Source organism: Peromyscus eremicus, chromosome 13 (genome assembly GCF_949786415.1).
Source record: "Peromyscus eremicus chromosome 13, PerEre_H2_v1, whole genome shotgun sequence".
Classification (NCBI taxonomy): Eukaryota; Metazoa; Chordata; class Mammalia; order Rodentia; family Cricetidae; genus Peromyscus; species Peromyscus eremicus.
Window position 1 is genome coordinate 15,621,165 of NC_081429.1, and position 14,894 is coordinate 15,636,058.

Here is a 14,894-nt window from a genome sequence, read left to right on the forward strand (position 1 = left end):
ACATAGAAGTTAACAAGAGTGTTGGATAGACAGGAAATAAAAAAGATTTCAGAAATATTGTGGCCTAGAATGACTAAGGACCTATTTTGACTGGGATATCCAAATAAGTATGTAAAACATTAGAAATATGAATTTGTCCAGTTAGATTTAAAATTATAAACACTAATAATTTGTATACTATATTTTACTACTTAGAAACTGATTTTGTGTATTTATCCAAGTTAAATATTTATTCATTTATTTCTGCAAACAAATGCCTAGGTAAAGAATTTTTACAGACTACTTAGTCAACTTTTACAGCATTCTAAGTGAGATTTCTCATGTATGCAATATTCATCATTTCAGTATTTGAATTTACTGAGTCAAGGAGTTTCACTAAACTCCTTGAAGTTAGCAACCATGTCATTATATAGTTGTTTACAAAAAAGACCATTGGGAACACTTCCCAGTTAGTGCAAACACACTTCATTCCCTTTCTTCTGTTCTTTCAGATTTACTTCTTCCTCCAGTATTAAATGTCACTTCCTGCAGAGTGGCTTACCTTGGAAATACATAGAAGAAAATATATTTAAGAGAAGCTGTCTTGATTAATTCATATTTGTTTCTTCTTCAGTATAAGTTTTGCTGCCATGTGGATGAAGACTGTAACTCCTTTAATTTTCTAGATGAGCATGCAGGCACAAAGGTTTTACATCTCTGTGGAGTGGGATTAAAAGTTACACACCCATTCAACTGGGAAGCTATAAAATCTTTCCCTCTACTTAAATGTGGCTGTGAATAAAGAGTTAGCCAAAACAAAGTTGAAAGTAAGACTTCACAAAATACTGTTTAGCATTTGCTAATGTGGTTTGAAAAACTTAAACAGACATGATAGGGTATTAAAAGCATGAATATAAAAACTAGCATGTAAATATATGTCCAAAGGGTAAAGTGAAAGTGTGTCATTGGCACTCAAAAATGTGTAAAGTAAGCCTTTGGACAAAGCCTGGAACTGTCACCAGTCTTTTTAACTAAGATAAAACATAAAGAAGGAAGAAAATAATTTCTATCCAAATATTCATAAATAAATTATATCTAATTAACATGCTAAATATGCCACTAGTGTTCTATTATAGATGAACAATCATAGTTTCACAAATTATATGACATATAGCATGAAATATCATTTGTTAAAAATGTATGTCTGTAAATCCTTAGTATAATATGATGACTCTGTAGTAGTGCTTAATAATAAAAATAAATAACAATTTTCACACACTGTATGGTTCTATCTGTGAGCCCTTCATAAATGACAAAACTATACAGATGGAGAACAGGTTGTCTGTTAGAAGGATTTCAGAGGACAATAGAGGCAAGAGGCTTATAGATCAAGACAGCCTTGCACTGAAATAATTCTGTGTATTGGTGTTGACTGCCCCACTGGCCATAGATTTAATGGAATAAAAATCATATGAAACTTAATATACAAAACACAAACACATTCAAAACCACTATTTAACTCTTAATGAATGCTGATTAACTTTATTTCCATTTCATGATTGATAGTGAGTAGTTATTGCAATGCATCTGTGCAAGATGTTGCATTGTGGAAACAAAATAAAACATACAATAGATTTCCCTATTTTATTTCTTATAATTATATGTGACTTTAGTATTGATTAAGAATACACAAATCAACATGATTATTAAGAGACAGTGCAATGAGTATCTGAAAACTTACTTAAAGCACTAAATATCACTTAGCAAATGAAATGTCAGTACATTAAATAGGAAACTAGAATTATATAGAAAAATAAAATACTTCTTAAATTAAGTACCACTAAACAAAGAGGTAGCAATATCTAGACACCATAGAATGTTGGACATGAATTTAAAAAAAACATGGAAAATAGAAGTAGTGAAGGTATTTGTAACAAAGATTAGTTAAATCTTTATTTAAGTAAGAGAAATTAAGTTAGCTGGATGAGGCGGCACAGGTCTGCAAGTCATAGAATACCGAAGAGGGAAAACTGAGTTCTACACAAGCCTGGACTATGATGTAAAATTCTGTATAGAAACAGAACACACAAAAACAAAACAAAAGTTTAAAGCAAAGATATTTAACAAAAAAAAACATCAAAGAAACATGGGGAGAGAAAAAGAGACTGATAGTTTTGGGAAAATAAATAGGAAACATAAACGACATGGGAAGGGAGGAATATGGAAAGGTATCCAGTTAGACTGCAACCATAGCACACACTAATGGTGTCCTTCCCATACTTCCACTACCCACATCTTGCTCTTTTCCCAAATTGTTAATAAACCTCTGGACATACATGGGATGTTTATGATTTCAGAAAAGTATTGTTTCTGAGATTCAAGCTTTAATCAATGATTAATTAAAGTTCACACTGTTGTAGCCCATTGGGAATTGTAGTCCTTCTAAAGGTATGGTTCCCATGTTCCTTATTAGTTTTAAGTTTTTCTGTGGATTAAATTGGTGTTGAGCATGATGAAAACTGTCTGAGACATTCTTTTGTCATGTTTTTCCTTTGTGTCTTGATTCTCCTTTACTGTAACCTATAACTTATTTCTTTCTATAAGATAAATTATAGACGAGTCACCCTGTTTAAAGCTATGTGCATTAAATACCTCTACCAATTTCAACAGGGACTGATAACTGCAGAAGTGATTTTGTAAGTGATTTATACATACAGAAAGTACATGCTAAGTCATTTATGCAGACAGCAACAAGAGCTTCCTTCCCTGTGGCATGTGTGGGCACTGGTTGTAATTCCCAAATGCTATGATACTGTAATTATGCCAACTTTTGCATATGATGTTTTGGTATATTCCACATTTGGAAACATTTCTTAGGGAGTATTCTAATAATGTGCATGGGAGTAATGGATACTATAAGGAGGAAGAGTTGGTTGCTTGTCACCACTGAAGTACCAACTAAAGAAAATTACAACCTGAATCCAGCCACTTAATAGTCAAGATGACTGTTGAAGCTGAAGATCCTCCATTGTGTTATGCAGAGATATTCAGTTTCTGCATCAAGAGCAAGTCCTGCTTGGCATGTTGGCTCAGGCTGATTTATTGTGTTGGGACTTGAACATTTTGCTTCATAAGCCTGGCAGCCTTCCTAATTACTCTGTTGATAATTAGAAGCAATGATTCACTCTGCAATGGGTATCATCTAATATTCAAGAAAGCCTAGAAATTGTTTGCCTCATTCCTAGTGATTAGAGTTGGGAAGTTAAATGTTCAGCCCTTTCCTTAGACAAGACCAGCCAAGCTGCTTTAACTATACTCACTGTAGTGTCTGAGGACTTTAATTCCAGAGATGTACCTCTTTTGAACTAATAATGTGGGGATACACTGATGATTAGATAATGTATCTGACTTCAAACCAGGAATAGAATGAGAAATGCCACAATCATTTATCCCTGAGATTTATCTGAGAACTATATCTTTGCGGTATCATTAAGTTTGGGACAAAGTGAACTAGAGTTGCCAATAATAGAGCATGCATCTATTGAAAAACATTGTAGAGCACCAGTAAGCTTGATCAGAAAGCTTTAGCTCAGGAAGCTTGTTTGCCCTCAACCCAGAAATGTATAACCTCCCATGGATCAAAATTGAGTTGATACTGTGATCATGAGGTTTGCTGAACTTGATAATTATGAGTCACTGGTTGTGGTCAGAGAAGTATCATTTCATTCAATAGATTCATAGCTGTGGATAAAACCACTACTTATCTTTCTAATATAAACTTTCATTTTATTTATTTTAAACATCTTAAAATGATAATTAAGAACAATTGAAACTGTATATGTCACATATCTATCATCAATATATCTAAGATATGTAAGTGAATTAAGATATACTCAGATGCACAAACAGAATATTCTCAACAGCACTACTTAAACAATGAAGTATGTATTTCAAACAAAACCCCAGAGGTAGGTACATACACAGTTTTGCAATATTTGTAAGATATCATCTATCAATATAGCTATTGAATAGTTTAATCATGTTTTTCCTCTGGATGATCATTATTTAGACACTTTGGGTCTAAGTAATTTAGTCCAATTTATCAGACCCTTATAGAGATGATTAAGGACATAGTAGAGAGTAAGCATCTGAATGAAAGCCATCTCATTATGATGCAGTATCATTACAATGGTAGACTTTGTGTCTTCCATATTAATCAGAAGGCTTATAGCAAAATAAATGACATAAATCCTTCATTTTGAAATTAGACCTCAAATTGAAATTAAGAATACAAGTAATTCTTAGTTTTGAGCTATAATAGCCAAAATATATCTCTGTGGTAGTTTGAATATGAATGGCTACCATTTAAAAATAAAATTTGGCTCTTATTCATCTGCTCTAAATATGGACTTACATATTTAGATTATTACGTGACACTAATGAAAATATCAAAATTTAGTGATACAAATCTTAAATTTAACGGTGCTGAAAATTAGCATGTTAATGGAAGAAAAGTAGCTAAAGAATGGTAAGTTAAAGGGTTTTTTTGTTTATAAATAGATTGTCAATGAAACAGTCATTTTATCATCTGAACATGATGTAAGTAGCACATAGTTATGTGTTCTGCATGTTAAGTGTTATTAGATCTTTTAAGATGAGATTATGGGTATATCTGTAATTTAAGCAGAACAAATATGAAAAAAACTATAATGAATGTTTATGTTATCATATTCGATTTATTTAATATACACTTAAAGTAAAGCTTCTTAATTGCCGCTTCTTTAAACAGATTAGCTCTCCAAAATAACTAATGGAGAAATTCTTGCAGTTTCACTCATATGTACATTTGAGAACAAGATACTCATGCTATACAAGTATTCATGTAACACTTTGAGCAACACCAAAGCAACTGTTATTGGTATTACATGTTAGGTTCATAGTTTAACTGTGTTAATAATGCTACTCCACACATGAAAAAAAAGTGATAGGCCAATTTTTCTCCATGTATAACTACAGAAATCGTGGCCATTTGCCTTGTTGAGTATTGAATGTTTCAAGTGATTGGGAGTACTGTGATGAACACAATGTGAGGAAGTTGTTTTCTAGAGACAGAGCCTCATACGAGGTCATTCCTTGATTCTTGTGGTTATGGCTTCAGGAGAGGTTTGTGATCTCCACTTTTGCTTTCATCTTTAGAGAAAAGATGATTAATTTCTTTCCACCATGTTCCAATCATTGAGGACCACCAGAGGTCCTCATCAAAGCCAAGGATGTCAGCACCATGACCTTGAATCACTATATATTTAAACTAAACAAACTATTTTTTAAGTTACCTATCCCAGACACTTTATTATACTAATAGCAGATAGGATAAAAAAAATCCTAATACTCTAATTGAATTTCTAGATGACCTGGTTGTTATTTAATTTTTGTGATACTTGTTTCTTCAAATATGCTAAGGGAATATGTGTCACCTTAATATGAACAAAGCAGAACAGATATATGTCTATTGAACTTTATCTCTCCTTAGAAAATATATTCATTAACGTGAGATCTGGAAATATGTGGTAAAAATTATGTTAGTGAAGCTTAGCATGGTGTTTCATTACTATAATCTCAGAATTGTGGAGAGTGTGTTACAAGGAACAAGAGTTCCATAACAGATTGTGGTACATAGTTTAGCTCCCATCTCAAAAGAAAATTACACTGACAATTTTTGTGATAAAAACTTGAGCCAAGCTTTTTTTATGTGAAATTATAATAGCAAATGATCACTCCACTTAATGAGAAAAGTGCCTATGTTTGGACTGTTTCTACATTTTATTTCTGGATGAACTAAGGCATAATATTATGAGAGTATGAAGTTAAGCACATGGTGATGACAGAATCAGTAACCATGCAATTTAATTCTGGAAGCTATCAAAGAAACAATGACCTTGGTAAGTATATTGCTCACCCACATACTTAAAACATCTGAAGTGCTTAATAAGAATTCCTGGTTTCAAGGTGAAGATTAGGTACATGCCTTCTCCTCAAGTAGGCTAACCTATATATTCTTCTATCTTGATCTTTGTCCAAGAATGCCACAAACTGGTAAACCAGGCTCCACATTTACATAATTAAGGCCCTTTATTTGCCTTATCTAGCTGGCATTTGAAACTATTCAAAATAATTTTTATTTGACCTTTCAAAATTTTGGATCTCTTTTGGTGATATAAAATATTTGTTCTTTTATTTAAATGTTTACACAAAATACATATTTCTAAATAATATAAACTAACTAATCATAAAGGTATGACTTACAATCAGATTGTTTCACCCTGTAAACACTGAATGTTGTCATTTAATAATGAGTTTCTCCATTATACCTTTTCAGATCCTAACCCCCATTGACCATATTATTTCCAATTTAAAATAGTATAGACTAGATTTAAACTTCATAAAATTCAAAAGTCACATCATGTAATCTTATTGTGGGATTTTAGTTGGGTTAATTCTGTGCAGGTCATCTGCACATAGTTATAACCTCTGTGAATTCATGTGGCAGTTACCTACTAGGTATAGAAAACATTATTTAACATAATTCCTCCACTATCTCTAGCTCTGTAATCAGTCTAGCTCTTCATCCATGATGATTCCTGAACTATGGCGAGAGGAGGTATGCTATAGATGCCTCATTTTTGTTTGCTTACATTCAATCTCTTGTTCTCTGCATAAAACAATTCTATAAAAATTACTTTCATATATGTCTAGGAAGCTTCTAGAATAGTAGGTTTCTACACGACTTTTCAAAAGACCTCAACTGTTAGTCATCCCTTCTAGTACCCCGTCTTTACCTAACCCTGCAAACTACAGCAACAATATGCCTGAAACATATACTAGTACACCAGTGGCTCAAAAGTTATAGGAGTAACCAACCATTTTTATGAATTGTATTCAAGGCCCGTTCAATGATGTAGAACCCATACCTTATACTGTTAATGAGGTCAAGACCTTAAATAAGAAAGGTCATGGGGCCTAGGGGTAAACCTACTTTTAATGTGATAGCTATAAAATCCTTAATGAAAGTGTAAAAGAGAGTGGAAGTTATGAGTGAAATAGCTATGTCAAGGACCAAGTACCTCAGATCAATAGTAAATTATCAAAGCCTTCTCCATAATAATCAAGCTCAGAACTGAAAAAACCTTACTTTGTTCCAGTACAGATATTTGTGTAAAACCTACCAAGTGTGGCTTTATCGTTCCAAATGTTTACAGCATAACACTGCTTGCCTATAGACACTTCTTTGTGTTGTGTATAATCAACATGCTGAGTTTTTTGTTTGTTGTGGTATTTGGTGCTACTCCATCATAATAGTGCACACATCCCACCTGAACTCACCATTTTTTTTTTTTTTGTTTTGGACAGAATTTATCTGTTTAACTTCTGGAGCCAGTCATGGAACTCACTCTGTAGATCAGGCTAGCGTCAAACTCACAGAGACCCACCTGCCTCTGTCTCCCAAGTGCTGGGATTAGAGGCAGGCAGCACTACAGCCCAGTGTGATTTCAGTTTTATGTATATATTTCTGTCATTTTCTTCAATTTCACTTCACTTTATTCCATCCCCTGTTGCCTCAGTTCTGTTTTCAGATATAAGTCACACCAGTTGCTGCATACAATCTACTGAATCAATACAACTATATGATGACACCTAATGGCATACCCATAGAATCAGTACATTGTTCAACCTCATTAGAAAAGCTTCTTGTAAGCCGGGCGGTGGTGGCACACGCCTTTAATCCCAGCACTCGGGAGGCAGAGCCAGGTGGATCTCTGTGAGTTCAAGGCCAGCCTGGGCTACCAAGTGAGTTCCAGGAGAGGCGCAAAGCTACACAGAGAAACCCTGTCTCGAAAAACCAAAAAAAAAAAAAAAAAAAAAAAAAAAAGCTTCTTGTAGTAGTAGATGATAACTGACACCAATGCCCACAACTGAACAATGTGTACAATGAGAGACCTTGGAACACTAAGCACTAAATGTTTATTGAAACACTCCTATCAAGACTCAGTATCTATACAGAAAAGTTGTAAGAGGCAGACATGGTGAATGACTCCATGGAAACTGTATCTCCTAGACACAAGATCAAAATACACAAAGAACCCACAGAGTAAGTGACAACATGCATAAGACCTGCCCAAAATCAAGCCAGTCAATATCCAAGTAATGAAACTGGGAAGTGGACATAAAATCCCACAAGCAACCAAGCTGCTATCTGCAAGTGATAATCTGTTGAATGAGAAAAAATCAGTTTTATTTAATGGAGTGACACCAGTTATTTTCCAATGTAGACCTCATGCTCATGAGTAACTGACCAACATAAAATGGACACCGTGTTTATGTGTACTACTATGGCTATGGGTTGAAGAATTGTTTTTTTTTTCTGTTTGTTTGTTTTGATTTGTTTTGCTTTTGATTCTTTATTTTTTTAATGACTTTTCATTTCTTTTGTCTTCCTTTGCTTTGTTTTTGAGAAAGAGAAAAAGAACAGGAAGTTGTATGGTGTAGCTAGACTTTTCCTGCCTGACCCACAGTCAGGACAAATCTCTGTCACCTGCCAGTCCCACAGCTGCTCAGACCGAGTAAACACAGAGACTTATATTGCTTACAAACTGTAAGGCCATGGCAGGCTTCTTACTAACTGTTCTTACAGCTTAAATTAATCCATTTCTATAAATCTATACCTTGCCACGTGGCTCGTGGCTTACCGGCATCTTCATATGCTGTTTCTCATCATGGCGGCTGGCAGTGTCTCTCTGACTCAGCCTTCCACTTCCCAGTTTTATTCTCCTCCTTGTCCCACCTATACTTCCTGCCTAGCCACTGACCAATCAGTGATTTATTTACTGACCAATCAGCAACACACTTGAAATACAGCACATCCCATAGCAGTGTGGGAAGAGAGTTGGGGATGATTTGGGAAGAGTTGGTGAAGAGGAAAGAGTATGAACAAAAAAATGAGTATTTATACATATATGTATAAACACATGTGTGCAATTGTCTAAACTTTCACAATATAAACTTCGTTCCTGAAATGTTCTAAATTTTCTCATGTGATAACTATATACAGCTTAAAATTATTTGATAGTGTAATTGACATATGATGCAGATGTCCATCATTGGCAAAATGTTACCATCCTCTGATTTCCCTGCTCATTTTATTTAACCTCCTTTCAAGTTCTTAAATACCTAGGTCAACACTCATTATAAAGCAGATGATTGTAACAGAAAGCTATTTAAATAGTACCTTTAAAAACATATAACTGTTTTCATAGAAAAGTACTTAATGTTAAAACATTTTCATGGGATTTACTCTAGTATTGAGAATATAGCTGTGTGATAAGATGATAGAATTTTGTATTCAAGATTCAGAATTCTAATATTAAGTAACATAATTAACATTTACAAAAGAAATGTATACATGAAATCTCATTCAATATCCAATACTTTTAAATTGCTTATTAGAAAACAATGACATAAATTCAATTCTGGTTCAGTTTTTTTTTCTAGTTATATATATATAGTAGTTGCAGTGCTATATTTACAGAATAATATCAAGACTGAAGAGTTGGTAACTGAAATTTATAGTGGCCCATTTGTTTAGAGAAAACACATTGCTAAATTTAAAACTTATTATGTTTAAAGTATGATAATTCTATATTCAAAAAATTAGAATTTTCAAATTTGCTTTCAAGAACTCCATTCTCATTATAATAATTCAGTCTCTGTAATAATGCAATCAACTAAATAAACACATCCTCCATAATTTCTTAATGGTAATAAATGATAAAAATATTTAGTTTTCTAACTTTTAAAATAATCAAAACAATAATCTACTTGTTAGCTAATTAAAATGATTATTTAAATCATAACAAAGCAGTATGACTAATTTTCAATTACGGTTCTATTTGCTCACCATGCCTCAGTGGATTATGCTGTGAATGTTTAAACTGATCATTTTTTATTTAACTTACCACACACTTAATTATTATTTGGAAGAATGTTATTAAAAATAATTACCACAATGTTTTTGTTAAAAATGGTTATACTTTGAAGGCCACAAATTTTAATAAGATAAATGAAGTAAGACTATAGAATGTGTATCAAAAAGCATGCTAATTTTAACATTATGTTATGTCAAGTGCTTTCACATAAAAATATTTATGTTTTTCAATATTATTTTTAATACCTTTTAAGTTACATATGAAAATCATCATAGCCTTTTTTTCTTACATTCTTTCCAAAATCTGTAATTGAAGCTCAAAATTATCATTCCCAATAACCATATGGATATAAAATCTAGTAAACAGTAAAATCTAGTAGTTGATATTTTAAAAGACACCATCAAAATATCACTGAAAATTCATCAACTATTTATCAAACATAAATCATTTCAAAAAATCAGAAAAAAATCTTTCAGAGAAATTGCAAAAAGATAGTGTATTATAACACAAAGTAAGATTTGCAATAAAATGTAATACAAAATGTCAATGAATTACAAAAAAAAATCAAGTAAAAATAGAAAAATCCAGGGAGATATTCCATATACTTATATTAAAACAGTAAAGCAACAAACACATTCCTGGAGCAAATCAAATCAATCTGTCAGATATGGAAGGCCCCATAATCATTTGTTGGATATGATTAAGAGTTTGCCACTTCATACAATTACAGTTAATTTAGACGGTGGACACCTGTGGCAGATGCATCGTTATGACAATGACAGCATACAATTATGGGTGAGAGATTTCCTGGGTTGTGGTTGATGAAATGATTTACTTTGATGTCCACAAGAATCAGAACTAAAAGTCTATCAAGGGAACAGAGAGACGACTCAGCTTGAAGTGTGGGCACTGCTCGTGCCTCTGCAGTTCCTAAGTATACATCTTTACTCCTAAAGAGAACATATGTCCCATTCCACTTCCTGCATTGGGTGGCTTGCATCCATCTGTAACTCTAGATCTGGTAGATCCTCTTTTGGCCTCTGTGGGAAACTGCACTTATGTGCACATACCTACATGCACATTCACACACAAACACACACTATTGAAAAATGACACAACTCATTTTAAATAGACAAACTATTTAAAATTAATTTACTTAATTGAATTTATAAAATTGCAGAAAATTAAAAAAATAATAAAAACTCTTTACAAATGACAGCCAACTAACTGGCTAGTATTCCCAGGGTACCGGATTGGTGTGGTGTCTAAGTACGTCCACTTCTTTCCTGTTTAGAAGAGGAAGCCAGAGGATCGCTTCAACCTAGGTGTGCAAACAGATGAGTGAGTAGTGAGTAAATAAAATCTATTACGTACCTCAGTATGCAGTAAAAAATAAGATGCTACTAAACGTTAAGAAATTACAGTTAATTGAAAACAGGTCTTTTAACTTCAATGGCTGTATTTCCACAAAGATATTGTCATACAGTGAATGGATTGTAAAACTAAATAAAAAAAATGTTAATGAAATCACCAAATGTCAACAGAAATCAAAGTGCAATGTTGTCACCAGAGTTCCTGAACTTACAGCTTTAATAATTAACTTTTCTAGTACAATAAAAGATTGGCTCAACAGGGAAAATCTTGCAGTAAGAACGACATTAAAAGGCTAATTATTGGTATGTCTTAAAGCCCCAACCATCTCTCTCTGCATTCGAAGTATGTACTGATTAGAATGAAAACTTAGTCTCTCCAGGATGTCAGCCTTCAGGAGGCCATGACTTGAATGTCTTGTTTAACTTATCTCCAGGAATATAGTAGAGAAGTCAATGGACCACATAGGGTAATAAGAATGATCTTAGATTCTCATGTTAAATCGGGATCCTCAAAGAATTTATGAAAACACAACTGGAATATTAATAAGAGAAAACATGGAGATAATGAACTGGAGCCCCCACTCTTGCCTTCGGGTATAGGTAGGGCAGGGAATAATCCTCTATGAAGCTCTAAGCAGAGGTCTACTCTTTTATTTTATTTTATTTTTAACCCCCCCTTGATCCCAGTCCTCCCTTCAGAAAAGAACAGACCTCCCAGAGACATCAACCAAACATGGCAGACAGGCACATAGGATCACATCAAGCCTGGAGGAGGCCACTTAGTAGGTCCCTCAAGCAGGCAAAGACTCAAAGACTGGCCCCTGCTCCCACTGTTAGGAATCCCACAAAAACACCAAGCTAAAGCTAGTCACCCATTTTACACACACACACACACACACACACACACACACACACACACACACATATCCCTACAAGCTTCCTGATACCATCGAGTCCCCATGAGTCGTGGTCAGTTGATTTTGTGGGTTAGGAATCCCACAAAACCACCAAGCTAGTCACCCATTTTACACACACACACACACACACACACACACACACACACACACACACATCCCTACAAGCTCCCTGATACCATCGAGCCCCCATGAGTCGTGGTCAGTTGATTTTGTGGGTTGTGTTCTTTTGCTGTCCGTGACCCCTCTGGTTCCTCCAATTCTTCCGCCCCCTCCTCCTCAGGGCTCCCTGAGCTCCAGGCTAATGACTTGCTGTGGGACTGCATGTGCTGCATGGCTGCATCTGCTCACATCATTTGCTGGATGAAGTCTTTCTAGTCTCTTTGATGAAGATTCTGCTAGGCACCAGTCCCAGAACACTATGCCGGAGTGAAAAATTGTAAATTGAAGGTTTTGTGGCTGGGTTGGTGTCCCAATCCCTCCATTTGAGATCTTACCACTATAGTTTAGAGAAGATGGTTGGTTCAGGCTCCATGTCCCTTGTTGCTAGGAATCTTCGATAGGGTTACTCTCATAGATTCCATGGGGTTTCCATTACACTAGGTTTACACCTCGTCAATCAAATGTAGCTCCCCATTACAGTTGTTTCTCCCAGTATTCCCCTCCCCGTACACACCTGATTCCTCCTCTTCTGACACCACCCACACCTAGACTGTAGCTGAAATCTCTTTCCCCTTCCCAGGGAGATACCTACATCACTCTTTAATTCTACCTTCTTTCTTAGCCTCTCTGGGTCTGTGGACCTTATGATGATTTTCTTTAATTTTGTGGCCAATAGAAGCCTACTGTCTTTTTTATTAATTTGTTTAATTGGTGCAGGGTTTCTATGAATAACTCTGGCTGTCCTGGAACTCACTCTGTAGTCCAGCCTGGCCTAGAACTCAGAGATCCACTTGCCTCTTCCTCCCGAGTGCTGGGATTAAAGGAGTGGCCTGTCACCTTCAGGCTAGAGACCTACTCTTTTTTTTTAATATCTTTATTTGTTTGTTTTTTTTTATTTTATTTTATAATTAATTTAATTTTACATATCAGTCACAGATTCCCCTGTCCTCCCTCCTACCACCCCCCAGCCTTCCCCCTCAATCCACCCCTCATTACCACCTCCTCCAAGGCAAGGTCTCCCCTGGGGATTCAGCTCTACATGAGAACCCAGCTTTACATTCTCTGCATTGCCTGGAGGGCAAACTTTAGGGAAGGGTACTGCACAAGAAGGCCCCAAGGAGGCCATCATTGGGTTTAATTTTGACTGTTATCACATAGATGCTATCTTTCACTGCTGAAAAATTATCTGGTGTAAAAATTTTCACGTGTTAGAAAATTCTCATAATAAGATGTTAAAACAGACACTCACCATCTTGAATTCTTTAATTAACGTTTTATAATAATTGAGGTACCAAATATCTATCACTTTACACATGAATCTATTTTTGATTTCCCTGTTTCTTGCTTTAGTTTATTTGATTCATTATTCCTTGGAAATTTCACGATTGTAAATAGTGAATTTGTACATTTCACAGATAAGTTTCCCTCTTTCACTACCTCCGTCTCTGTCACTAAAATTTTCACTCTTTCAACAGTTGCCTTTCCCCTTCAAGGCTTTCTGTTCATTTTGACTCAGTTTCATTAAAGTTTTTTTTTTGCATTTGCATATCTGTGGGCTTATTTACAGGAACATCTGTAATTTATCAGTGCACAAATTACTGCAGTAATTGATAAGTCTTCCCTCAATATCCACGAACTTCTCATAGACCTACAGTGAAGGCTAAAGCCTCAGAACCTCTTCCCCATGCATGGTGAAATGATGGGCCCAATTTTGATCAGGTTTTGTATAGATAACCACAGCTACAGGAGTTCATTAATGTGACGGCCATGGTGTGTTTCCAACACACTGTTTCATAGTCTTCCATCTTAACCTTGAGAGAACAATGATATAAGTGTCCCACTTAGGGTCCAGCACTCCATAGCTATTTTCTGTCCACACTTCAGCTAACTGTGAATCTCTGTATTAACTCTGATCCACTACAAAAACAGAAGCTTCTTGGATGAAGGTTGAGAGTAGAACTAACCTACGGTTATACAGATAAGTAGTTAGAAGACAGTTTGACAGCATGGCCACTTAGCAAAACATCAGTAATAGCCAGCTGGTTTACAGAATCAGGCACTTTACTCCAGTGGAACAGGCGTCAAATCCAATCAGAGATCAGTGAGCTACCCTAAAACTGTCATTATATTACCACACCTATGGGCAACAGTTGGGGCATTACTTTTAGCTTGTGTTTTCCACAGTGGGATAAGATTCCAGATGATTTCTCTCCCTCACAGCTTGCACAGTACCTTCTAGCACTAAGAAAGCTAGATAGGAAGGAGAACATTTTCCACCCAGAACTAGTTTTATTTTGCAATAAGTTTCAAGTGTGTGCTGTCTTGACAACAGTGCTTATGATCTCTTTCTGGAGTGCATCTGAGAATATTGACAATGGCCTATAATGATTTGTTGGTGTCAATGACTGCCTTGACTTTTGATAGAGATAGTGACTCATTGATCGAGAGATATTCCATATCTGGATTCTATTCACCCAAGCAAGCTT